The following is a 24,955-nucleotide window of genomic DNA, read 5'->3' as shown; positions in this document are numbered from 1 at the left end:
GGGAGCCTCCATAGCTCCTGGTCCCTTCCAGGGCCATCTGAAGCCTTCAGCATAGCACACAGAACTGTCTGTGACCTGGACTGGCAACCCTCACTTGGTCATCGTGTTCCCCTGACAGAGACAGCCCTGCATCGCCCACACCACCCTCATTCAGCCGGGTTAAGCCTTTCCTCTCTCTCCGCTACCTGGCAAAACTCTGTATCCCCACAAGGCTTTCCTGCGTCACCTTCTTCACCTTTCTGGAAACCCTCACTGCTCAGAGTAGGGCTCATCCACCAATGGCAGCAGCATCACGAAGGACTTTATTAGGAAGGCAGAATCTCCTGCCTGCACCACTGACCTAGGGGAACAGAATCTGCTTTCCAAGGTCCCAGGCGCTCCCTTTGCCCAGTACAGTGCAAAACAATTGTCAACAGTGTGAGTTGCTTCCTCTGTGCTCACAGTGCTTCCTGACCAGACCCCTACACTCACAGATTATTTACTGTGCAGCAATTGTCTGTGTGTGTGTCTTTCTCTCCACTTTGTGACCCTGATCTGCAGAAGGATATTTTATTTATGTATGTATTGCTGGCATCAAAATAGAGCAGATGCATAGCAGACACCCCATATAGTACAGCTAAACCAATGAACAGCCTATCAATCCGGGATCCCCCCACCCTGAGTGCCTGCCAGATGGAAAGGCTGTGTCCTCTCCCAGACAGCTGCGTCCAGTGTGGGTCCGATGCCAGCCATGGGGATGCCATCCCAGCTCAGCAACCCTGTCTGCTGGTGCTTAGAATAAAGAAGGCTCAAGACCCAACTGGTAAAATCCCAATGAAGCTAACACTGCGCCAGGTTCTGTCCTTGACCCTGGGGAGAGAACCATGAAGGAAACAAAGACCCTACTTTGGCTGGGGCTGAGATATTGGGGATGGAATCAGAAAGGAACAAGAAATCACAGGGTGCAGAGCCCTCTTGGAGGGGAAGCCTGGGGTGGTCCCAAGCAGGTGTGATGGGTGGGGATCAGCAGCTTCCTGCTAACACCATCTTCTTCCTTGAAGGAGTGACATATTAGCTTACAGGCAAAGAGTAAATAGGAGGCAGGCAAGAGAAATGGGGTAGAGGACTTCTGGGATGAGGAAACACAGCAGTTGGAGACCCAAAGACAGAGGGTGTAAAAGTTGACAAACTCGTGGTATTTCATGATAGAAATGCCATTGGGGCATGGGTGATCTCCTTATTATGATCCTCTGTACCCACGCTTTTGCCTCCTGATCGCCTTTGCTAGCCTTGCACTTTTTTTCCTGGTTGGATTTGAGACCTTCTGAATCGACAGCCTTCTTTATTTTTTTAAATATTTTTAAGACATTTATTTTGAGAGAGAGAGAGAGAGAGAGACAGAGAGAGAGAGAAAGCATCAGGGGAAGAGTAGAGAGAAAGGGAGAGAGAATTCCAAGCAGGCTCCGTGCTGTCAGAGCGGAGCCCAATGTGGGGCTCCAACTCACGAACCGTGAGATCATGACGTGAGCTGGACTGAGTCAGGCGCTTAACTGCCTGAGCCACCCAGGTGCCCCTGCATGGACAGCCCTTTTAAGCCAAAGCCCATAGGGGCCTTTGTAGGCTCCCTAGAAGGCTGGTCACTGCTGACCCCAAGCCCCATCTTTTACGGTCTCCTGCTGTATTTACATAAGGCAGTTCACACCACTCACCCATTCACACACTCACTCATGACCTCATTCCATGTAGGTATCTAGTCATTCCACATGCCAAGTCTTGGGGACCCAGAGGTGAGTTAACACACATAGGACAAAACCAAACACAACCCGCCTTTCTCTGGACTGCCAGGGGCTGGGGAGCAGTAGATGGGGATGAGGGTGGGGACAGCCCCCCAAGGTGGCCCCACAGGCTGGGCTTGGCGCCTACACCCTGATCTTTCTCCAGATGTCCCCACCTGCCCACATATCCACAGCTAGGGTGTTCAGATTTTCCTACCTGCATTTCTGCATGACCAGATGGGTGCACATTCTCTAGGGCATCTGTATTACGATTTTTCAGGTGCTATCGGACATGGGGCTCACCCAGGATGGAGCCACCTTCGCTGATGGATAGCACTTATCTGGCAGACTCAGTCAAAGAGAGATTCATTCTGTAATTTCGGAGCCTTGGAGGGAATGTCTTCATATTTCTCCATATAATAAACTGCACTGATGTCACTATTCATTGGCCCTAAAGGCTTCACTATAGGAGTCCAAGATTACCAAGCATTAAGTTACCTACAATTACTTTGTTTGACTCTCTATTTTCACGAGACAAACTGTTCAGGCCGAGTAGGGCCTGAGCACTATCTGCCATATGTGTGGAAGTTAAACAAAGCTTCTGCCCAGAGCATGGAGTCCTCACCACAATCATCCCTTGGCCGTCTCACCGGGCTCCCTGCTATCTGCCTCCTCCCTAAGAATATTATTAGAATAGCGATCTTTATCAGGGATCAGCAAACTAGAGCTGGGGGGCAACTCCGGCCAGCCACCTGCTTTAGTGATAAGTTGAATTTTAATGGAGAACGACCCTCCCCGTTTGTTTACTTCTTGTCTCTGCTGCTTTCGTGATGAAACGGCAGAGCTGAGTGGTTGCAAGAGAGACAATGCAATCTTCCAAGCTCTAAATGTTTCCCATTAGGTCGTTTACAGAAAAGGATTGCCAACCTCTGCATAAATGCTCGTGTTTCTGCGGCTTACGTCCTGTGCAAAATCCTTACATGCCTTTTGTCCTCCAATCCAGTAAGATCCCACTGGACCCAAAGGGATGGTCCCATAGTTCTGGTTCAAGTGTGTGTTGCATCAGCTGTGCCTGACTGATGCGTCCATATGTCTCTTGAGATCTGAACCATGGGCACTGACCCTCGTGAGCTCTGGAGCTTTGTTAAACGAGACATGTCACTTTGCCTCATTATGTGTACTTGTGCAAAAAGGCTCATGACCAAACCTACTCGGCAGTGCTGTGCTGAGTTAGATGCAGTTTGGTAGGCGGGAACATAGTCTCCATGAAACGTCCTCCAGGGGTTACTTCTCCAATGACAGATGTCCACCTCTGTGTGGCTGGCAGGTTGTTTCTCTTAACACTTCCCCGCTGTATCGACCCTGTAGGGGTGTGTCTCTTCCCTCGGTTCTCCAAGGGTGGCCCGCAGACCTATAGAGAGTTTGTTGGAGATGCAGAATCTTGGGCCTGCCCCAGACCCACTGAATCAGTTCTGTCTGCTAACAACATCCATAGGTGCCTGGATGAACGTCAGGGTTTGGGATGCCCTGGTCTAATCCCCACTCTGACGACCCTGATGGGATGCCATCAGACCATGCCAGAGCTATGGGACATCTCCATGACCTCACTTTTTGGCCAAGTAGGCTCCGGTACTGATTGTTTCTTTAATCGTTTCAAAAAAGGCACCCCATTCTGTCTCCCAAGACTATGTGGTTGGACCCTGACACCTTCCTTGGGTCTTGGGGCCCTCTGTGCCTCAAGATGTGTCCTTTATACCTTTCCCTATCTCCTCTGCACCTTCTGCAATGTGATTTCTAATGCTCCCATGAAATCTACTCTTGGCACCAAATATCCTAGTATATCGTGTCAGGTATATATCATACACACACACACACACACACACACACACACACACACACACACATGCTATACATTCACAGAGATAAGCTTTTGGTGCCCTCCCACCTCTGACCTTGAGCATTTATCCTCACCTGGGCTCATATTCTTGATGCCCCCACCAGCCCCCTGCCTGAGATGTGACACTCAGAAAATCCTATGGGCAACGCAAAGGATACTCACCCTCACCTTCGTGTCAAGACACCTTGTCTAGGAGAGTCCAGAATACACCTCACATGGCCCCAGCTTCTAGCACAAGGTTCAGCATCAAAAGATGCCCAATCAGGGCACTTGGGTGGCTCTGTTGGTCGAGCATCTGACCCTTGGTTTCAGCTCAGGTCAGGGTCTCACAGTGAAATCAAGCCCCATATCATACTCTGCATTGACAGTGCAGAGCCAGCTTGGGATTCTCTCTCTTCCTCTCTCTCTGCCCCTCCCTTGCTCTCTCGCTCTCTCTTTCAAAATAAATAAACCTAAAAAAAAAAGATGCTCAATCATGGCTTGATGGTCAAGCAACACTCTCTGTGCTCTTTGAATCCTGAAATTGGACTTGACCTCATATCTCACCCACCTTCCCCTTCATATCTCTCCAGCACGTAAGAAACAAAGGGAGTCGGTGGATGGCCTGAGCAACGGGATAGCACTAGAGTCAGGTGATACCAGACAGCACGTTCTATGCATGTGACCTTCTCCCTGCCCTAGTGTTTGGTGCCCTGGCTTCCTAGGGACTCAGCGGTGGCAGATGTCACAACATCCAAGCAGACGTGGCCAGGCTGAGCCTGCGCTGTTTGCAGACCTCCCCAAGTCAGTGAGACCTTCTAGTACAGATGCCAGTAGGTTTCTCCTCTCTGTACCCACACCTATGATTCATTCTTGCCCTCCCCTTTTCTATCACAAACACACATCTGTTCCGACATAGGATAACTAACGGAAAATTAAATGAATCTGTTTCATGTGTCTTCAGGGTTATTTATAGGACTTGAATACAGGCTGATACAAACTAAAGAAATAAAGAGAGAAATAAAAATAAGTCATCTTCTGGGGGAGACAAGCAAAGTTCAAGGAAGAGGAAAATAGTCATGTCCTTCGAGCTGATGAAGCTGTAAGCACCTTTGGTTTATCACAGTCTTTCTCCCAGGTCCTGTGAAAATCAATGAGGCCTGCTGGATTTTGAGAGATCGATATTAAAAAGACGCACTTTGCAATGCAGAACATGTACGCTGTGCGTGCATTTCAAGGGGGTGGCGTGTCGTCGGAGGAATCCTAATCAAGCACGCAGAAGAGAGTACATACTGACTGTTGGGATAAGTGTGTTGTTGGGTCCTTCTCCGGCTACCCCTTTGACTTCTCTCTGGGTGCCGTGGGCCGCCCAGCCGTGGCAGTGTGGCGGGCAGCTAGGGCCAGGGTCTTTGATGTGTCTCCAGCATTTGACAATATCTTCCAAAAACAGGCCAGAGACGGAACAATAAGCTCCAAAGGAAGTGGCTCAATGTCAAGATCAACGTTACCCTCTAATCTGAGAAAACAGGTAAGATGTCCACACCTAGACGTCTTCGGACTCATCTCCCCATGGACCCTCATCTTCACTGTCTTCCACTCACCAGGCTTCCCTGGAGGGTCTCCCACCATCCCCCACTCTGACCTTGGCTAATGTCTCCATAATGACCATGTTCCACCACTTCCTGCCAACTGCCAGCATGACCTTTATTAAGGTAGGCACTTTATTGTATTTTGTTAATGTTTGAACTCTAAGATTATGGGCAGTTCATTAGGAGTCCACTTGATTTTACCTTCTTCAGGAGCTGTCCCCAAACCCACTTCCTGGACACCAGTCACACTGATGCTTATCACGTCTGGCACAGCAAACAGCTTGTGAACGATCTGCTCTCTCTGCCTTCACCTTTAGATTTTTGCAGGTAAATATACATGTTTCTCTTCTTTAATGTTTATTTATTTTGAGAAAGAGAGAGAGAAAGAGAAGGAGCATGAGCAGAGGAGGTGGCAGAGAGAAAGGGAAAGAGAGAATCCCTAGCAGGCTCCACGTTGCCAGTGCACAGAAAAATGCGGGGCTCCATCTTACAAAACATGAGATCATGACCTGAGCGGAAACCAAAGACTGGATGCTTAACCCACTGAGCCACCCAGATGCCCCTAAACGTTTCTTTCTTGTAACCTCATAGGATTCTTCTATTTATTATCCATTTATTATTGTAGTATATTTCCTATCTGCCTGTTAGCTGTGTGTCTTTTCACATTGACATCCAAACTCACTGAGGACAGTGATTTGATGATGTTTACTGCCCTGACCCCTGGGTGCTAGAATTAGCACCTGGCACATAACAGGCACTCAAAGCATATTTGCTGAATGAATGACTAGGGCAAAGTCTACTCTCCAGGTTAGACTGTGAACTCGCTGAAGTTCTCCCATTCATTCCACATTCTGGGAACACAGTTAAGTGCCTTGCATGGGGTAAGCGCCAAAAACAATGCTTTATGGAACTGAGCTGGCTTCAAAGACACTTTGCCAGGGGAACTTACCAAGGGGGTCCTCAGAACTGCTTCTTTGTCTCTGTGTACAAAGCCAGATTAAAAGCTAAAATGGGAGACCACCTCCCACCAAAAAAAAGAGGGGAGGACGTCCTCAGGGACGCCCAAGGACGAAAGATCCCCAACTCTCAACACCCCAAATTGGCAATCATGCATCTCAGGCTTCACAATTCGATTTATGAACGCAAATCCTCACCTTATCTCAAGGAAACATACTGCAATGTCAACTCGATTTTAAAAGACCTCTGTAGTTGCCACAACTTTGATATATACATTTTACTGTGGAGCCATTTGCACCGCTAAAGTTATGGCTGACTCAGCACTTGCAGTAGGAGACCCATGTTCTGGGGATTTATAACTCCACCATAAACACTCAACTTCGGCTTTGGTGATAAAGAGACAAAACCTGTCCCAATGTGCAAAGATGTCTCAGTGAACCCTCTGGAGTGGTCTCCCCAATGGGCTCAAGGAGACACCATGGACAATGACATATCCTGTACAAATACAATTCTAAATCAGTATCAAGGAGAAAGTATCATTAATGAGGCATATAACCTTCACCCATTTCTCGAGGAGCAAACCCCAGTATGTGTGCTTGATTTTGTGGACTCCCTGATTCCTGATTAGTTTATTCTCTCACTCAGCCACATCCAGGGGGTCGCCAAATCCCAAAGAGCCACCCATAGTCCATCTTGGGTCATAACGCACCTATGAACACCTGCAGATCTTTATGAAAAGTAGTAAATCCAGGAAGCCCAGGTTGGAGCCAGAGAGCATGCGTTTCCCACAAGCTCCCAGGTGATGCCGCTGCTGCCATCCCGAAAGCCCCTCTAGAGACCCCCCCGTCCCGTGTCCTCCTTTGCATCTCCCCTCTTCCTTAATGCAGACCCTTCGCCTTTCAAACCTGCCCTGTGAAACACCCACCCTTCGATCTACTCTTCCACAATCCAATCTGCCTTCGCTTCATTCTTCACTCTGCTACCAAAGCAGTTTTAGGGGAAGAGTCTAATCATATCACTTCCCAGCTTAAAACATTTTATGACCCATCATTACCTCACCCTGCACAGTGAGGCCCAAATTCTTTAGCTGTCCCAAGCCATGCTATCCATGTCCCCCCAGAGAGGGTGAGTCAATCCCTTCCCAGTCTTGCCACTTTCTATATGCCACTGTCAAGCTTCTCATTATTGACCCTTGCATCTGTCCATCTCAACTGACTGTGTCCTCTTAAAAGGTAAGAAGCATATTTTACCAGCTCAAGGTCTGCTAGTCAATAGAGAGTTCAATACACGTTTGATGACAGGAGGGATTAATAAATTAAGGAGTTTATAACAAGAGCTACTATATATTGAGCATTGTCTCTGTAGTAGTCGTTGCAAACTATGGTTTCCATTTACCAACTCACTGAATGCTCAGACCCTCCCTGAGAGTTAGAGATGATGAGCCTCACTTTATTCATGAGCAGGCAGATGCTCTGAAAAGCCAAATTAACTGTACTGAAGACGACAGTTAATCAGTAGCAAAACGGGAATCAAAACTCAGTGTTATTACAATTCTAGAAGTCCTCTTAATTGCTAAGCTTTGCGGAAAGGCTGACAGGGGGAATGAATGAAGACAGGAATGAATGAATGAATGAATGAATGAATTTCTGGTGCCCTTGGGGATCTGTGCAGCCAGGCAACCTCTCCCCGGAAGTCAACAAAAGTGCCCTCTTCAGATGGCCAAGCGCGAATACAGAAAAACAAAAGGGGTGATTTATGCCTCTGGTGTACCACTCTGACCTCTAGCAGCTCAAAATAAGATTTGAATTCAAAAAGGAAATGCTGCCACTGGTTATTTCAGCTCCTCGATATCGAGATGAAGGACGTGAAAATGAGCTGGACTGGCGCGCTGGACTCCAGGAAGTCAAAGAGCAGTAAATGTTTTACTTCCAGAGATTGCTGAGGTGTGAGAGGATACAAGTCCCAGACATCATCCATCCATCTTTCCTTCCTTCCTTTCACTCATGATCCATTTGTTTATTCGTTTATCCATTCATGGATCCATCCCAATGTTTATTCTCTCATTCACAAAATAGTTATTAAGCTTTAATATTTATTAAGTAGATTTCGGAACTACTTATGTACTGGCAATATGACCAAGTTAGCAGGGTCAAAGGAAGTTCCTACAAAGTTAAAAAAAAATACCTCTCAACTGATACTAGGAGATATAAAATTGATTCAGGTGAAAAAGTGGAGTTTGTGATGTAATGGGGGGGGGAGGTTCCAAAAGGAGGTAACAACATGCATGTAGGCCCCGCATGGGAAAGAGAAAGCCCAGTATGCTTGTGCCACTGAAGGAGTTCAGGATGGCTGAACATAAATGTACAGAGCAACAGGAATAAGGGAGAAAGATGAGGTAAACATGTCAGGGAGCAGGTGCCTGGGGGGCTCAGCCAGTTAAGGGTCTGACTCTTGATCTCGGTTCAGGTTGTGATTTCATGGTTCATGAGATCGAGCCCCCATAGTCAGGCTCTATACTGACAGCACAGAGCCTGCTTGGGATTTTCTCTCTCTACCTCTCTCTCTCTCTCAAAATAAGTAAGTAAACTTATTAAAAATTTAAAGAAAAGAAAAATGTGGGCAAGACTGCTCAATGTCCTACTCAGCTTCTATTAATTAAAGGTTGTCAGTAGATATGTGGGTGCAGTAGATATGTGGGTGCCCTGAGAAAGGACTGTGCTAAGCTGAGGGAGCTTAATATCACCATATTTATGTTTATATCTCCACATTTACTTTTAGAGGTCAAGGATAAAATGAGGAATCAGGTATGAATTACAGTACTCAAATATGGGGGTATGAATACATTCATACACACATACCTATATCCATATCTATCATCTTCATCTTCTTTTTTATATTTTAAAAAATTCTTTTAATGTTTATTTGCTTTTGAGAAAGAAAGACAGAGTATGAGTAGGGCAGGGGCAGAGAGAGAGAAAGAGAGAGACAAAATCCGAAGCAGGTTCCAGGCTCTGGGCTGTCAGCACAAACTGCTGTGTCATACTGTAGCCAGGTCACCTCTCTTCTGCACCCAGAGATCGCTCACTCACTCATTCTCCAACTGGGTGCGTTGAAGGGAGTGACCTTCCCACTGGGGTGGTGAGGAGGGACCCATGTTCTTCCCATGATGCGACTCTACATCCAAAATCCCTGCCCCATTTAAGGCTTCAGTGTTTATAAACAAAAGCCTGAAAAAAAGAAGCATTGAGTAGGCAATATCGGTTTTCTTCCGGCCAGATTCTTCCCCTAAAGAAACGAGGACCTCCTTGGTCAGGGCACGCACAGGAGAGAGAAGGAAAAAGGGAAATGTGGAAAGAAGAAATGTTGCTAGATATCCACATACCCATATAACCATGGTGTGCAGGTGGATACGGACAGAGAGAGACCCAGTGACAGACACAGTACACAGTAGACATATCCATACGATAAGATAAAATAATGTGATTATACTTATGTTTCCAAACTTCCCCTAATCCTTGCAGGCAAAACTCCTTCTTCTTGTTTCTGAAAACTCTAAGGAAGGCCCTGCCTTGCCATCCGGGGAGTTTTAAAATGGAAAAGCACCTGGCTGGCTCTGTCGGTAGAGCATACGACTCTTAACCTCGGAGTCGTGTGTTCAAGCCACACATTGGGTATAGAGATTTCTTTAATATAAATAAGTTAATTAAAACATGGAGGGAGAAAAAGGAAGAGGAACACAAGGGCTGAAGAGCACCACCGAATAGTTTAAGACGAGTTGTACTGGAAAAGCTCTTTGGTGTGAGCACAGAGAATGGGAGGGAAGACAGGAAAGGTCATTGAAGGATGTCTGCTGAATATTTCCTATTCTTCCCTAGAACTGGATGGGGGATGCTGGGCTGTGCGGGCTCCTAAGTTTCCATTGACACTGAGCACTGCTCTCAGTCTGACGTGCCATTGAGACTCCATGGGGCCACAGTTACTAAGGCAGAAGTGGAGAAATGTGTTCAGGGCCATGGGAGAATTTTCTTCCAGGGATCTTTACCAGGAACCTTCAGGGAAGGAAGGAAACAAACGGTCTGCTCTGGAGGATCTGAGCTCTAGGGAGACATGGGTCCTCCATTATTACTGCATAGGCACCACCAAGGGGGTCCTTGTCCTGACTTCCTTTTAAAAAAGCAAATCCAGGGGGCCCCTGCGTGGCTCAGTTGGTTAAGCGGCTGACTTCAGCTCAGGTCATGATCTCACAGTTCATGGGTTCAAGCCCCGCGGCAGGCTCTGTGCGGACAGCTCAGAGCCTGGAGACTGTTTTGAATTCTGTGTCTCCCTCTCTCTCTGTCCCCTACTCAAACTCCGTGTGTGTCTCTCTCTCTCTCAAAAATAAATAAACGTTCAAAAAATTTTTTAAAAATAGAAAAGCAGATCCAATTTCAAAGGCAGGGTATCCTAGTGGTTCTCAAGCAGTTGTTGCTCAGGGGACAGAGTGGGAAGAACATGGAATCCAGACTCTCCTAGGGTCTCTGAGCCCATCACTCCTCCGGAAAACTGCTACATCCCAGTGCTGTGCTACATTAAGCCACATCCCCAAAACAGCCTGGCACAGACGATGATCTGAACCCACCCTCTGATGCCTCCCCACAAGTCAAGAATGCAAATGTTCCTGGGTTAGGATAAACGAAGTAAAAAAAAATTTAAACAACATACAGAACAAATGACAGAGCCTCATTTTTTAAATCTTAATATAAATTCTAATAAAGTGGTGAAGTAAATTTGGCATAGAAACCAATTTCTGCAAATACCCCTGCTGATAAGTTATTTATTCATTTATTCGCTCATTCTGCTTTGATCAATGACCAGAATTATAGCACAGTGCTGAAGGATCTAGGCTCTGGAGCCAGACAGACACAGAGTTTGAATAAATATCAGTTGTTTTTGTTGATAATAACATAAATACTACCATGCATCAAGCCTTATGTGAGGGAGGATATTACAATGATAAACATTACCCTCCCACCTCAGAACTGCTCAACCTCCAGGATGGAGGCTCTGTTAAGAACGCTTTCTGCTGCATGAACAGTACATCCGTGTCGTGTGGCCAAGACCATGAGGACCTCTATCATTTATTCAGCAAGGAGCTTGAAAATACGTGGTCCTGGGGTTGGTCTGACAGCTCTGTGATCTTTGAAATATGCATAATCTCTCTACTCCTTTTTTTAAAACTACTTTATTTATCTTGAGAGAGAGCAAGAGCACGAGCAGGCGAGGGGCAGAGAGAGGAGAGAGGGAATCCCAGGAAGGTTCTGAGCTGTCAGCAGGAGCCCAGTGGGTGGCTTGCTCTCATGAACCTGAGACGAATCAAAAGTCGGATGCTTAACCACCCAGCCGCCCCTCCACTCCACATCTTCTTTGGTACATTGCCTCCTTCACTAGGACACAATTTCTAGGCATGCTGCTATGTATGATATGACCGTAATAAGCTGCCACTAAAAGAGGAAAAGCTAATTTTGCCTTCAAGATAGGAAAACAAGGAAAGGACAATTTGAAGGGGGTCTTCTCCTAGGCTTGCCCTTACTGCAAAGAAGCAAAGCCCTTTCTAGAAATCATTCAATGTACTTGTCTTTCAACATACATCTTGTTGGACAGAACTGGGGCATAGGTCACCCCACATAGTTCCAGGGGAGGCTGGTCAAGTTCACCTTGAGCTTCTCAACTTCTACAGAGGCTAGATGATGGAACACATTGGGTAAGCCAACCACCAGGATCTCCCCGAGCAACTTCCAGCATATGGTAGCAGTTGAGACAGAGGGAGGCACACTTACATTGGGGACAGAGGAGGGATGACCTAGTCTACTTTGGGATTTCCAGAAAGATCACAGGGAAGGCAACACCGGAGCACTCTGTGAAAGAAATGAACAGTTGTGTCGCCTGGAGCAGGAAGGACAGGACCCTCTGCTCACAGAGAATAAAAAATGCAAAGACAGGAGGTGGGAAGAAGGACATTAAGTCATAAGGGCGAAATGAGAAGGTCAGGGTCTGCTGGGCAAAGTGAGGGGTCGAGCAGTCAAACAGATCGGGGACCCCACTTGGTCTTGCTGAACAGTCCTTTTCAAAGCGAGAGACTGTCTTCAGTGAATCTGGGATGATTTGGGAAGAACAGGTGAACACAGGGCCAAGGAACATCGACATGTACGACACAGGCCCTTGTGTACTCTTGTTTTTGTCTTGCTTTCGCATCCAGGAGCAAGTCTTGGATTGGTGTCGCAGATCTGTAACATCCCTCTAACTCATTCACGAGTTTGCACAAAGCAAGCCTCCGGCAGAGAGCCTAGTCAACACGCCCCAGTTAGGATCCTCTTAACACTGTTTTGTTTTGTTTGCATTAGACATGTGCTTACTGTTACTTCTACCAATGGCGAAGGACACCGTGCATTTGAACGGCACTGTGCGTTCTTTTTATTTTGACTTATGTAAATTTTCCCAAATTGGGAGCTGATTCGCAGAAACAGCTGGGGGCAGTAATGGCATAGGTGGTGCCCCATAGGACAGAACTTACTAAGATCATCTGCAGTAACGTCCGTATGCCGTACAACCACGGGGGTGGCCTGCAAGCAGGGAACATCCGAGAAATCTCAGTTCGGTACACAGGGAGTCACTCCTCTCCAGAGAGGGGGGATCAGATCTGTTTTACAGAGACTTGCATGAAAAGTAACACATGCAAGGAGCTTGGAATCATGCTGGGCGCATAAAATGAATATTAAATATCGGAGTGTAATTAGTACGACTAATTGATTATCAGCTTGGAGGCAGAGTGAGTTCAAGGCTAGGCGACTGAATTCAGGAGATGGGTCAAGAAATTGTTGGTCTGATAAAAGCTTAACAGAATCCAGGGGCAGCAGGGACAGCGAGAAACATCTGGTGACACTGACAAAGAAGGATAGGCAGGTGCCCATGCTGCAGAGGCCCAGGTGAATGCCTCCCTTCCCTCCGCTAGGCTCGAAGTTGTCTGAGCCCCAGGCTCACCGTGACATACTGCCAGGTCTTCCAGGCACAGACTTACTCAGAGGAATGCTGTGCACACACAGATAACACTCTCCAAGCACATTCTGTCCCAAATGAGGTACCTTGTCATTTTCAGAATATCCGCTGTCACACACAGCAAGAGTTCTCATCTGCTAAAATGAGAAAGGGGAAGGAAAAAAAAAAAAGGAAAGAACTTGAACATAAACTTAAAAAAAAAAAGACCCAAAATCTTGGTCTGAACAACGTTAACAGCCACAGAGCCCCTGGAGTGAGCCAGCCTTCCCAGGAATAGACTCACCGAGGCAGGAGGAAGCAGGAGTGAAGACATCTAACTCAGTGGGTGCCCCCCCTCCCCACCACAGTCCTACAAGGAGACCAGAGCCCACAGAAGTTAGGTAGCTGGCCGGTGGTCACCCAGCTAGGCTTTGCACCATGTGTGACCAGTCCACATTCTGGCCAGAGGCACTTGCGAGCCAGGTTTAGTGCAACAGAAAATTGGATAAAGAAAGGCAGGTCTTGAAGGCAAAACTGAACCCCTCTGTACTGCCTTTGACTTAATTGTGCTGAATCACCCAAAGCACATCCCTTCGTTTCTAAAGATTAAAACCTCCTTAACATCTTCCTACTTGGGTGTGTGGTACATCAGACAAGCAACGGGGGCCAGGGGTCCGATTACACTTGCTTCAATTCTATGAGAATCTCTAACAAGAGGCTGAAGTACTGGTCAGGAGTGGGGTACTGAGGGGCATGGGGGCCATAGCCGAGCCCAAGACCCCAGGGTCCCGAAGACGAGTCACTCAGCAGGGCTGAGGATGTTGGTCCCAACCCCTCCCTTCTCTCTGGTCCCTAGGTCTCCCACTACGGACTGGACTGGATGTTTGTGTCCCCCCAGATGCACATATTTGAAACCCCATCCCCAGTGCAATGGCATTAGGGGGTGGGACCTTTGCAAGGTGATTAATTCAAGAGGGTGGAGCCTCCACAAATAAGATGAGCACCCTTTTAAGAAGATACACTGGGGCACTTGGGTGGCTCAGTCCGTTGAGAGTCCAACTTCAGCTCTGGTCATGATCTCACAGTTTGTGGGTTCGAGCCCCATGTCGGGCTCTGTACTGACAACTCAGAGCCCGGAGTCTGCTTTGGATTCTGTGCTTCTGGCTCTCTCTGCCAGTCCCCTGCTCATTCTCATCCTCTCTCTCAAAAAATAAACATTAAAAAAATTTTTAAGAAGACATACTGGAGAGATGCTCTCCCTGCCTCGTGAACACACAACAGGAAGCGAGCCACGTGCAAACCAGAAGAGGACTCTCACCAGACACCCAATCTGCCAGCACCTTGACCTTGGCCTCCCCCTGCCTCCAGAGCTGTGAGAATACACGTCTGTGACTGAAGTCACCGAGTGTTCTGATGTAACAGCCTGAGCTGACTCACACAGCCACAGTCTCCGCTCTGAGATTCATCCTTCCCTGGTCCCCTGCCTGCTCCTGTCTCTTGTCCTTTGGCCGCCCTGCTCTCTGCCCACCGTCTACAGAATTTATCAGGGATCTTTCTAAAGCACAGCTCCAATCATGCCTATGCCTGTGACTGAAGCTCTCAATCATTTGCTGCCGACCCCGCCCCCCCCATGCCATCCAGACCCGCGTTGTCTGATCCTTGTCTACCAGCCAGCTTAATATCCGGCCGTATTCCATTTATCCTTCCTTCTGGCCCCATACCCACCCACATCACACTCTTCTCTCAAGCCCTGGTGCCTGCCTTGGTGCACCCTGTTTCCACTGCCCAGAACACACGCGCACCCTGCCTCACCCATCTGTGCTTCCCCTCAGCTCTGGTCTCAGGCACTTTCTAGAAAGACCCCCACCAGCATGTTCTCATATCATGGCCCTGATCCCACTTCGCCATCATTACGGATCTTCTCTGTCTCCCATGCCAGACAGAGTCCAGGAGATCTGTCTACTCATTTCTACATCCCTGTTATCCAGTAGCTGGTATGCAGTAGGTAGAAAATAGATGCTTGCTGAATAAATGCATGACCATGAAACTTGATGAATTCCCTACCAGAGTTAAATGAGGATGGTATGAGAGAAGCAGTCCTACCAACTTCCCTTCGGTAAATAAAACAGGAGCCTCCGATCTACAGACTTAGTGCAACTTTACAGAAAATGCAAAGGAGCCCCAGGAATATTTCCCTCCTGGAACCTGCCCATTCTGCTTTTCAAGCTGCTTTTGGTTTATCATGCCTCTTCCAACATCGATGATTTATTGACCAGTGACTTCTTTGTCTAAAGCTGGGGACAACTTCATTTGCATACTGCTTTGCTTTATTTCAGCTGAAATCAGGCTTAAAGTAAGAAATCGCTCCTGCTAGGGGGGTGCCTGGGTGGCTCAGTCGGTCAAGCGTCCGACTTCCTCTCAGGTCATGATCTCACATGTGGGTTCAAACCCCACATTGGGCTCTGTACTGACAGCCCAGAGCCTGGAGCCTGCCCTTGATTCTCTGTTGTCCTCACTCTCTGCCCCTCCCCTGCTGGCACTCACTCTCTCTCTCTTCCTCTCTCTCTCTTAAAAATAAACATTTAATAAAAACTAGGAGTGGGGCACCTTGGTGGCTCAGTCGGTTAAGCGTCTGACTTCAGCTCAGGTCAGATCTCACGTTCGTGGGTTTGAGCCCCGCGTCAGGCTCTGTGCCTGGAACCTGCTTCCGGTTCTGTGTCTCCCTCTCTCTCTGCCCCTCCCCACTCATGCTCTGTCTCTCTCTCTGTATCAAAAATAAATAAAACATTAAAAAAGTTTTAAAAAAATAAAAATAAAAAAAACTAGGAGTAACCCCCATTCACAGAACACAGCATTTGAATATCTGATGAAGTCCAGAGCACTCCAAGGGAAGCAACTAGAATGGCAAAGAAACTGCGACCAGGAACAAAACAGAATGAGCTGATGTTACTCAGCGTAGAAAAATACATACTTGAGGGAGGTGTTGCTATGCCCTTCAGAAGGGCCACATGGAACTTACCTGGGCTCACTGGGCAGACTTCAGAAGACAGAACAAGGATCACATGAGTGGACATTGCCCTGGCTTAAAACCTGGAAGAAATACCTGGTCACTGAAGTCCTTCCCTCACAGCACTCCGGCCAAGGGCAGGGAGAGAAGGCAAGGTGGAAGAAGGAACTCCTGAATGTCACTGAATGTGCCCAAGCACAGACGAGCACCCACACTTCAAGAATGCCACTGAGAGGCATAAGTGACTGCTATCGCTTATGTCCATCCAACACCCATCATCCTGATTGTTAAATGTACCCACAATTTTCATTTAAGGACTTAACTCTTTCATCATCAGTGGAGAGAGTGGGGCTGACCACCAATCCCCAGCCTCTAGGAGTGAATGTGTGACCACAGTGGAGCCATTCAAAATACCCCATCATCACGAGCACCCTGACTGGTCCATTAATTTGCATGTGACTCAAGGCTGACCAATGAGATCCCTCCCTTGGATTTTGTCTTGGAGGTGTTGCTGATAAAGAAGAATGTCAGCCTTGACCCAACAACGTCCGTCTCTGCCACCACATTCCCTGCGGAGCCTCAAAGAATGATCTTTTAAAGAGGCAAATAAGATCATACTGTCCCCCTACTTAAAAATCACCAGTGGCTTCTCATGACACTTAAAACACAATCTTATCATGGCTATGATTCCTGTACTATCGGCCTCTCTCACCTGTTCTCACATGACTTCCATCCTTGGTCACTAAACTCCAGCCATCATTGCCTTAGTCATTCAAACATGGCCAGATCACCCCTGCCTCAAAGCTTTCACCAGCCCCAATCCTTCTGCTGGGAATACTCTGCCCCACACGGGCACTGGACGGGCTTCCTCCCACTACACGTGTGTCTTCTCACAAGTCATCAGCACAGAGAGCTAGCTGTTCTGTGATCATTCTCTTTGTCCTCACTCTAGATCCCTGTATCCTGCATTACTTTTTTTAAGACATTTTTTTAATTAAATAGTTTATTACCAAGTTGGTTTCCATATAACACCAGCTCTCTTCCCCACAAGTGCCCCTCTCCATGACCATCACCTCCCTACCCCTTCCCCCTCCCTCTTTAGTCCTCAGTTTGTTTTCAGTATTCAAAAGACTCTCATGATTTGCCTCACTCCCTCTCCCCAACTCTTCCCCCCCACTTTCCCCTTCCCATGGTCTCCTATTAGGTTTCTCCTGTTAGACCTATGAGTGACAACATATGGTATCTGTCCTTCTCTGCCTGACTTATTTCGCTTAGCATGACTCCCTCTAGGTCCATCCACTTTGCTACGAATGGCCGAATTGCATTCTTTCTCATTGCCACATAGTACTCCCTTGTATATATAAACCACATCTTCTTTATCCTGCATTATTGCTTACATTACACGATGGACTGAAATCACATACATTTTCATTTGTCTACTTATTTATTCTACTTCCCCTTCTGGAAATCAATTCCATGAGCTCAAAGGCTTCACTGTCTTATTCACCGCTGCATCCCCAGTGCCTAAAACATGCCTAGAGTATCATAAGCCCCTAAGATGGGTCTGATGGATGAATTAATGAATGAACACATTGATCTACTGAAAATAGAACCTAAAAATTTAAAAATAGGGCCCTGGGTGTTTCAGTCCGTTAATCATCAGACTCTCGGTTTCAGCTCAGGTCATGATCTCATGGTTTGTGAGTTCAAGTCCCCCATCAGGCTTTGTGCTGGCAGAGCCCTCCCCCTGTGCCCCTCCCTGACTCGCACTGCCTCTGTCTCTCTCTAAATAAATAAATAAACTTTTAAAAAATTAATTAATTAATTAAAAAGGAAAGTAGCTCTGAGAGAGAGACAGGATTCCTAACGCTGTCATTTGAGCATACAGACCCAATTCAGACTGTCTCCTCCCAGACTTTTCAATTAAGCAGGGAAATAAATTCCATTTTTAGCCTAAGCTGGTTTGAACTGGGTTTCCATCACCTGTGACCCAAGAATCCTGACTTGCACCAAGGGGGTTCATTCCCCCAGTGGTGGAGCCTGACCATGTGCTTGCTCTCCTCCCCCATTTCAACTATCCACCAAACAGATTTGGGCGAGCTTTGGTCACAGTGGTGAAGGCCTCCTTTGTGCATCACTCACTGTTCATTTAACGGGGCACATTATCTGACAGGTATCTGACAAATAAGATAAGGTACAATGAGACAGAGAAGGGCCCATGTCTGGAAAAGTGGGGTCGGATGTTTATCAGATACAACTGAATTGGCCTGTATTCTCCCTGTGCCTGGACGGGAGCAGGGATCTCACCTTTGCAGGAGCCACTGGTCCCCATCTCCTACCTGCCCTTAAAACAGAGGTCTTGGGGCGCCTGGGTGGCTCAGTCGGTTGAGCATCTGACTTCGGCTCAGAGCATGATTCACGGTTCGTGGGTTTGAGCCCTGCATCAGGCTCTGTGCTGACAGCTCAGAGCCTGGAGCCTAATTCGGATTCTGTGTCTCCCTCTCTCTCTGCCCATCTGCTCATGCTCTGTTTCTCTCTGTCTCAATAATAAATAAACATTAAAAAAATACAAATTAAAAAAAAAACCCAGAGGTCTTATCCCTGGGATCAGTTCTGATCCAAAAGAGAAGCAATTAAGCAGTTCTAGGCTCATATTCTAGGACAGCATCAGGCCCTATTTGCCAACAGGTTGGCCTGAACCTTGTTCCTTGGTTTGGGTCTCGGGATTGTTCCTGGCTGGTTCCCTGGGCCTGAGTCTCTGGCTTGGAAACCTTCTTAGTGATGATACTAGCAGTAAACACTTGCCTTTAGTTGGTGTTTCATCGTATGCCAGGCTCTGAGCACTTTTCATGTGCTTAGTTTATTCAATTTTCACAGTGATCTAATAAGATAGGTACCATTAGCAGCCCCATTTCACAGATGAAGAAGCTGAGGCAGAGAGTCTATTTATTTGTTTGTTTGCTTATTTAAGTAGGCTTCACACCCAAAGCTAAGCCCAATGTGGAGGCTTGAACTCACAACTCTGAGATCTGAGCTGAGATCAAGAGTCAGACGTTTAATCGATTGAGCCACCCAGAGGCCCCAAGGCACAGAGAGTTTAAATGATTTGCCCAACACCACTAAGCTAGAAGTGGTGGAACTGGAATGTGACACAGGGTCATCTGGCCTTAGAGTCTGTGTTATTAACATTCACCCTATAATCATTTAGTTAAGACTGTAAACATCTATGATAGATTGGATTTCCCCCAAGATGGGTGCAATATTATCTCCCATCCCACGTGCTTTTCTTACAAGTCATTTTGACATCCCTCCCATTGAGGAGTGGCTCATATGTTCTAGGTTCCGTGAACCTAGAACACATGATACTAAGTGATTCTGAGGCTCCATAATAAAGATGCTATGTACTTCTGCCTTGGTCTAATGGGACACTCAGCCCACATCCCTAGCACCATGCCCAAACCAGCCCACATGGAGAGACCTCACAGAGATGCCGCATGGATACAGGTGTTCTGAGTGACACCTCAGGTGAGGTACCAGCATGACCATCAGATAGGTGAGTGAAGATGTTTCTAGCTGTTTCAGCTTCGGGTCACTGAGTCACCCCCAGCCTTTGAGTGCTTCCAAATGAAGCTCTAGACATCGGGAAGCAGAGACCAGTCCTCTCAAGTTCCTTGACCTGTTCATGAATGAGCCTAATAAAATGGCCATCATATGCCCCTCGGTTTCATATACAGCAATAGTAATGGGACATCACGCCTGTCTACACCATTGTAGACAGCCTGTCCACAGATCTCTGCCTCCAAACAGCATCCGGTGCAGTACCTAATACCCAATGACAGGTTCATCACATTCTGCTAGCCTGATGTGTCACCTCATCGTCCCTTGGTGGACCTCCTGCGTGCCAACAGCCAGCTTCAATTACCACTTCTTGTCCGGAGCCAGATCCTCATGAGAACTAATGTTACCGGCTAGACTGCACCTGCTCTCACTTCCCGAAGCTGTTTCTGACCCCTCGAGGTGACCTACGGATCTCAGTCTCCTGTCTCATTCATTCCTCTCCCAGCCAGCCCCATACATCCATTTTCAGACAACTCAGTCATAGTTCAGAGATGGAGCTCATCTGGCTTCTTTATCTGCAGGATGGAAAAAACTAGAGACCCCTCAAAATCAAACAAAATGGTAGCAAGTGGCATGTCTTGAATCCCTAATGTACATTCCTGGATTTAACCCTCATGAGTTACCCTGTGTAATATTATTCCTGACTTGGTTTTACAGGGAGAGTAAGAGAGGGAGTCATTTTTTGGTGACACAGTTGTATTAAGCCTTGGTGTCCCCTGCAGGTCAGATTTTGGAAGGTTGCAGACTAGCTACAACATGGATTCCAAGACAGAAAACCACTGAGCTCTTCTCTGGGAAGTCTACCTGACTTCCCAGTCCTACAACAGCCCTGGACCAGATCTCCTCTACCTTGAAAACACACCTTCTCTCGTCCACACATCTAGGAAATAATGATGGTCCTTCCCAGAGTGTTGGTATGGGGTGGGGGCAGAGGAGTAGCGATGGTTAAGATCTGTAGTGGGCAGATCCTCACGATGCATCACATTGCAGAATGTTGTATACCTTAAATCTGGGTTCTTATCCAAGGATAGGAGATAGTACCAAGTCCGTCTTTGATGAGTGTACAATGCCTTTTCTTGGGCAGAAATCTAGAATGGAGGTTAAAAGAACAACCTTGGAGGGGGCGCCTGGGTGGCGCAATTGGGTAAGTGTTTGACTTTGGCTTAGGTCATGATCTCACGGTTCATAGGTTCAAGCCTCATGTCAGGTTCCATGCTGACAGCTCAGAGCCTGGAGCCTGTTTCAGATTCTGGGTCTCCCTCTCTCTCTGCCCCTCCCCAACTCGTGCTCTGTCTCTATCTCAAAAATAAATAAACTATAAAAAAAATTATAAAAAAAGAACAACCCTGGGAGCCACACAAATGTATAATACAGGCCCCGGGGGCAGGCTGCAGAAGCTTGCAAGTCTCCACACCTTCGTGAGCAAAGGAGTGGTAACAGGACTGTCTCCCAGGCTTTTGTGAGGACCAAGTCGTGCAGACAGCCTGGAACATAATAAAAGCCCCCTCCAAAAAAGAAAGATTATTATTGTTATCATCCACAAAAATTGAATGAATCCTTATCAAACAGGAAGCAAGCGGATTCTCACTATATTCTAGAAAAGCCACCAAATTGTCTCCAACTACAGTACAAACAATCCCTAAAATTGCACAAAGAGGCAAGAATGCCACCTCCCAGATTCCGGAGTGAGGGTTTCATTCACACGGTCCCAGCCTTTTATTGCACCCAAGTTGCTAAGAAGCATCTTGACGCTAATCATTCCTGGCCATCTCAAGATGCTTATACAACCTTCTTTGAATTTCAGTCTTCTCTGGAAAGCCTGGACACTAAAAGACACAGCTCCTGACCCACAGGTGCAAAGTCCAAACTTTGAGCACCCCCCCCCCAGTCTTAAAAAAGAAAAAAAAAGTTAAGCTAATGATGGTATCAGAGTCCCATCCTTCTGGCAAAGAGGAGAGTCCATAAAATCAAGAGAGAAAAGATTCAATTGTAATCCGACTAATGCATCTCCAGAAGGCTTGCTATCTGCTGCCTACCACTCCCCATTAAAGAAATCAATTTAGCATTCGACTTCTCCTCCTGTGGCGCATACTGAAGTGGGATCTGACAAGGATGAAAACAGATTTGTGTTAAATACTGCCAATAAAGCCTGTAGCTCAAGGTTATAACAGTCAACAGAAATCCAGTGCCTTGGAAACCCTGAGACCCTCATCCATCAGCTGGAGTCAGCAGCTTTAAAAGGAAGCCGGAGGCCTGGCTCAGGAAGGCAGGGGGAGGGGGGCAGTTATTGAGATTGGATATCTAGGGCCACGGTGGCCCAGAGATGCTGGTTTTGCTCGAGGTCCTTACAACACGCCTGAGTTTCCAGGTCTCGGAGCATCTTGGTGGCTTTTTATGGCTGTGGTGGCTCTCTCTGGTTTTTCGATCAACAACACCCACTTTATCTCAGGGAATAGGGCCTCCTTTCCTTTGAAGCCAGGGATTTGGGTGAAATTTAGCCCTCCTCCTCCTCTAAGGTAGGCATGTGAGCTCAACCTGCCCCATCAGAGCTTAGCAGAACGCTGATCTCCACTTCTGGGATGTTCATGGCACCCGAGAAAGGCCTGTGCGAGCCAATCCGACTCAATCTTGGAATTTCCTGCAACTGCTTGTTAAAAAAGTCATCTTTCTACCAGGGTGGATGGGAAGACATGATTAAGCCTGAAGCTTCTGGCAACCATCTTATCATAATAAGGGGAGAACAGAATCAGCCCAGAGAAAGACAAAGATAACAAATAGAGATGATCCAAACTCTGATTTGATTATTTGAGCTCCTAGAATTAGATTATTTGAGGAACCATCACCTGCACTTTTCAGATCCAAGATCCAATGAGTTCCTTTTTTCTTGCTTTTCAAACCAATTTGAGTTGGGTTTTTGTCTTTTCAACCAAGAAAAGGCCTAACAGTTCCAAGGTATAACCCAGATGAGGCAGGCCTGCTTGGACAGCACTAGCTTTCTGTGGGGCCTAAGTCAAGGCCACCCTCAGCAATTAATCACATATTCCAATCGGATCCAACTTTCCAGAGTATTAACAGCACATGCGTACACCTCAGAGATACTGCATGTCCCATTCCAGACTGGCACAATAAAGCAAATACTGCAATAAAGGAAGTTTAATGAATTTGTGGGCTTCCCAGTGCACATAAAAGTTATGTCTATGCTATACCATAGACCATTAAGTGTGCACTAGCAATATATCTAAAAAAACCAACATACATACTTAATTAAAAATATTTTATTGCTAGGGTGCCTGGGTGGCTAAGCCAGTTGAGCATCTGACCACAGCTCAGGTCATGATCTCGCAGTCTGAGTTCAAGCCCTGCGTCGGACTCTGCGGACAGCTCAGAGCCTGGAGCCTGCTTCGGATTCTGTGTGTCTCTCTCTCTCTGCCCATCCCTTGCTCATGTTCTGTCTCTCTCTGTCTCTCAAAAATAAACATTAAAAATATTTTCTTGCTAAAAAACTAACCATCAAGTGAGCTTTCAGCAAGTCATAACCACTGATCACAGACCACCACAACAAATACTTAATAAAGAAGGTTGAAACATTCAGAGAATCACCAAAACGTGGCACAGAGACATGAAACGAACAAACACTATCAGAAAAATAGCATCCACAGCCTTGCTGGACAAGGGGTTGCTACAAACGTACTGTAAAATGCAGTATCTGTGAAGTGCAAAGAAGTAAGGTGAGTGGAATAAGGTATGCCTCTATGGGCATATTATTGAAGATTTCACAGGATTTCTGGGATCCCAGAGCAAAGGAGAAGGTGCAGGTGGTGGTCCACATAGCCACTTAGACCTCTCACCACCTATGGGCATTGTGTCCTGACTTCCAGCCTTGTGGCCACCATATTTATGAAAAGACTGCCCCAGGATTCAGAATCCTGCTTTGCCTGTGCCCAGGACAAGCAATGGTACCTGGGAACTAATATATTCCTGGGGGTAGCCTTTCACCACTGGCAAGAATGATTCAAAGGGTTTTCCTTTATCCCACTTCCCAGAGGTTCCCTCCACTCAGGATTAAGTTTTAGGCACCCACCATGATAGCTGGTTTAGTAATGCACCTGTGCCCGTCCTTCCCTGCACCCCCTCCCTGCTCCCTTGCGGGGTCCCTGCACCTTCTAAAGAAACTACATGCATTCAGTCATTTTCTGGGTCACCTAATTTCCCTTAAGCCCCCTCTATCACTCCCCTTATGGCCTTTCCTCCCCCACCCCCCGCCACAGCCTTTCTTCCTCAGGCCGCCCACCCTTCCAACAAATCCCCTCTCATGATCCTTAGAAATTCATCTCTCCCCTCAAGCTTGCAGATCCCAAGAAGGAAAACAAAATCCTAGAAGCTCTCACACTTCTCCTACCCATCCCCAAAACGTATCAATACATTCCTGCAGCAAAAATAGATTTCTTCCAGAAGGAAATGCTGTTGCCACCCAAATATGACGTGCCTATAAATACCAGGGCCAAGTACAGCAGCAAGCCGCCCCACTGGTGTGAAAGCTGAAGGCCAAAGGCGCCTGGCCCACGGTTCTCCAGGATCTGGCCCCCACCTCACTCATCTCTCACCCCTCTCTCCTTTCCCTTGGCATTTAATGCGGATCCAGCAACACTGAATTAACGACTCGCAGTTTCCCTAAAATAGGCCATGCTGGCGCTCTCCTTCTGCCTTTTTAAACGCAGTTCCATCCGCCTGAAATATCTTGTGTTCGCAGGGGCTCCCAAGGACTTGTTTCTCACTCCATCCAAACTCCAGGGTTCTAGGCCTTTCTCACCCTGAGTGAGAGAGCGCCGGAGTGGACTGCCTCAGAAGACCTCAACATGACCAAGAGGGACCTGCTGATAACGGGCCAGGCGCTGTCAGATGGGAGTGGGGATCTGCGTAATGAAGTGGCTCCCCAAAGTCCCCGACGAGGCACACCGTTATTTCAGGCGTTTTCCCAGGCATGTTGCGGTGACGCTTTACTGACAGCAAGTAGATAACACTAAAGCGCATGGGAGGTGAGATACTTTTTCTTGATTCCCCTTCACCCTTTCTGATGACGAAAAGAAGGCCTAAATTTTGTCATTCAGGGATCTTTAACACCTTACATCAGCCAATCTCTCAT

Source organism: Suricata suricatta, chromosome 8 (genome assembly GCF_006229205.1).
Source record: "Suricata suricatta isolate VVHF042 chromosome 8, meerkat_22Aug2017_6uvM2_HiC, whole genome shotgun sequence".
In the NCBI taxonomy this organism is placed as follows: Eukaryota; Metazoa; Chordata; class Mammalia; order Carnivora; family Herpestidae; genus Suricata; species Suricata suricatta.
This window is presented reverse-complemented; position numbering follows the sequence as displayed.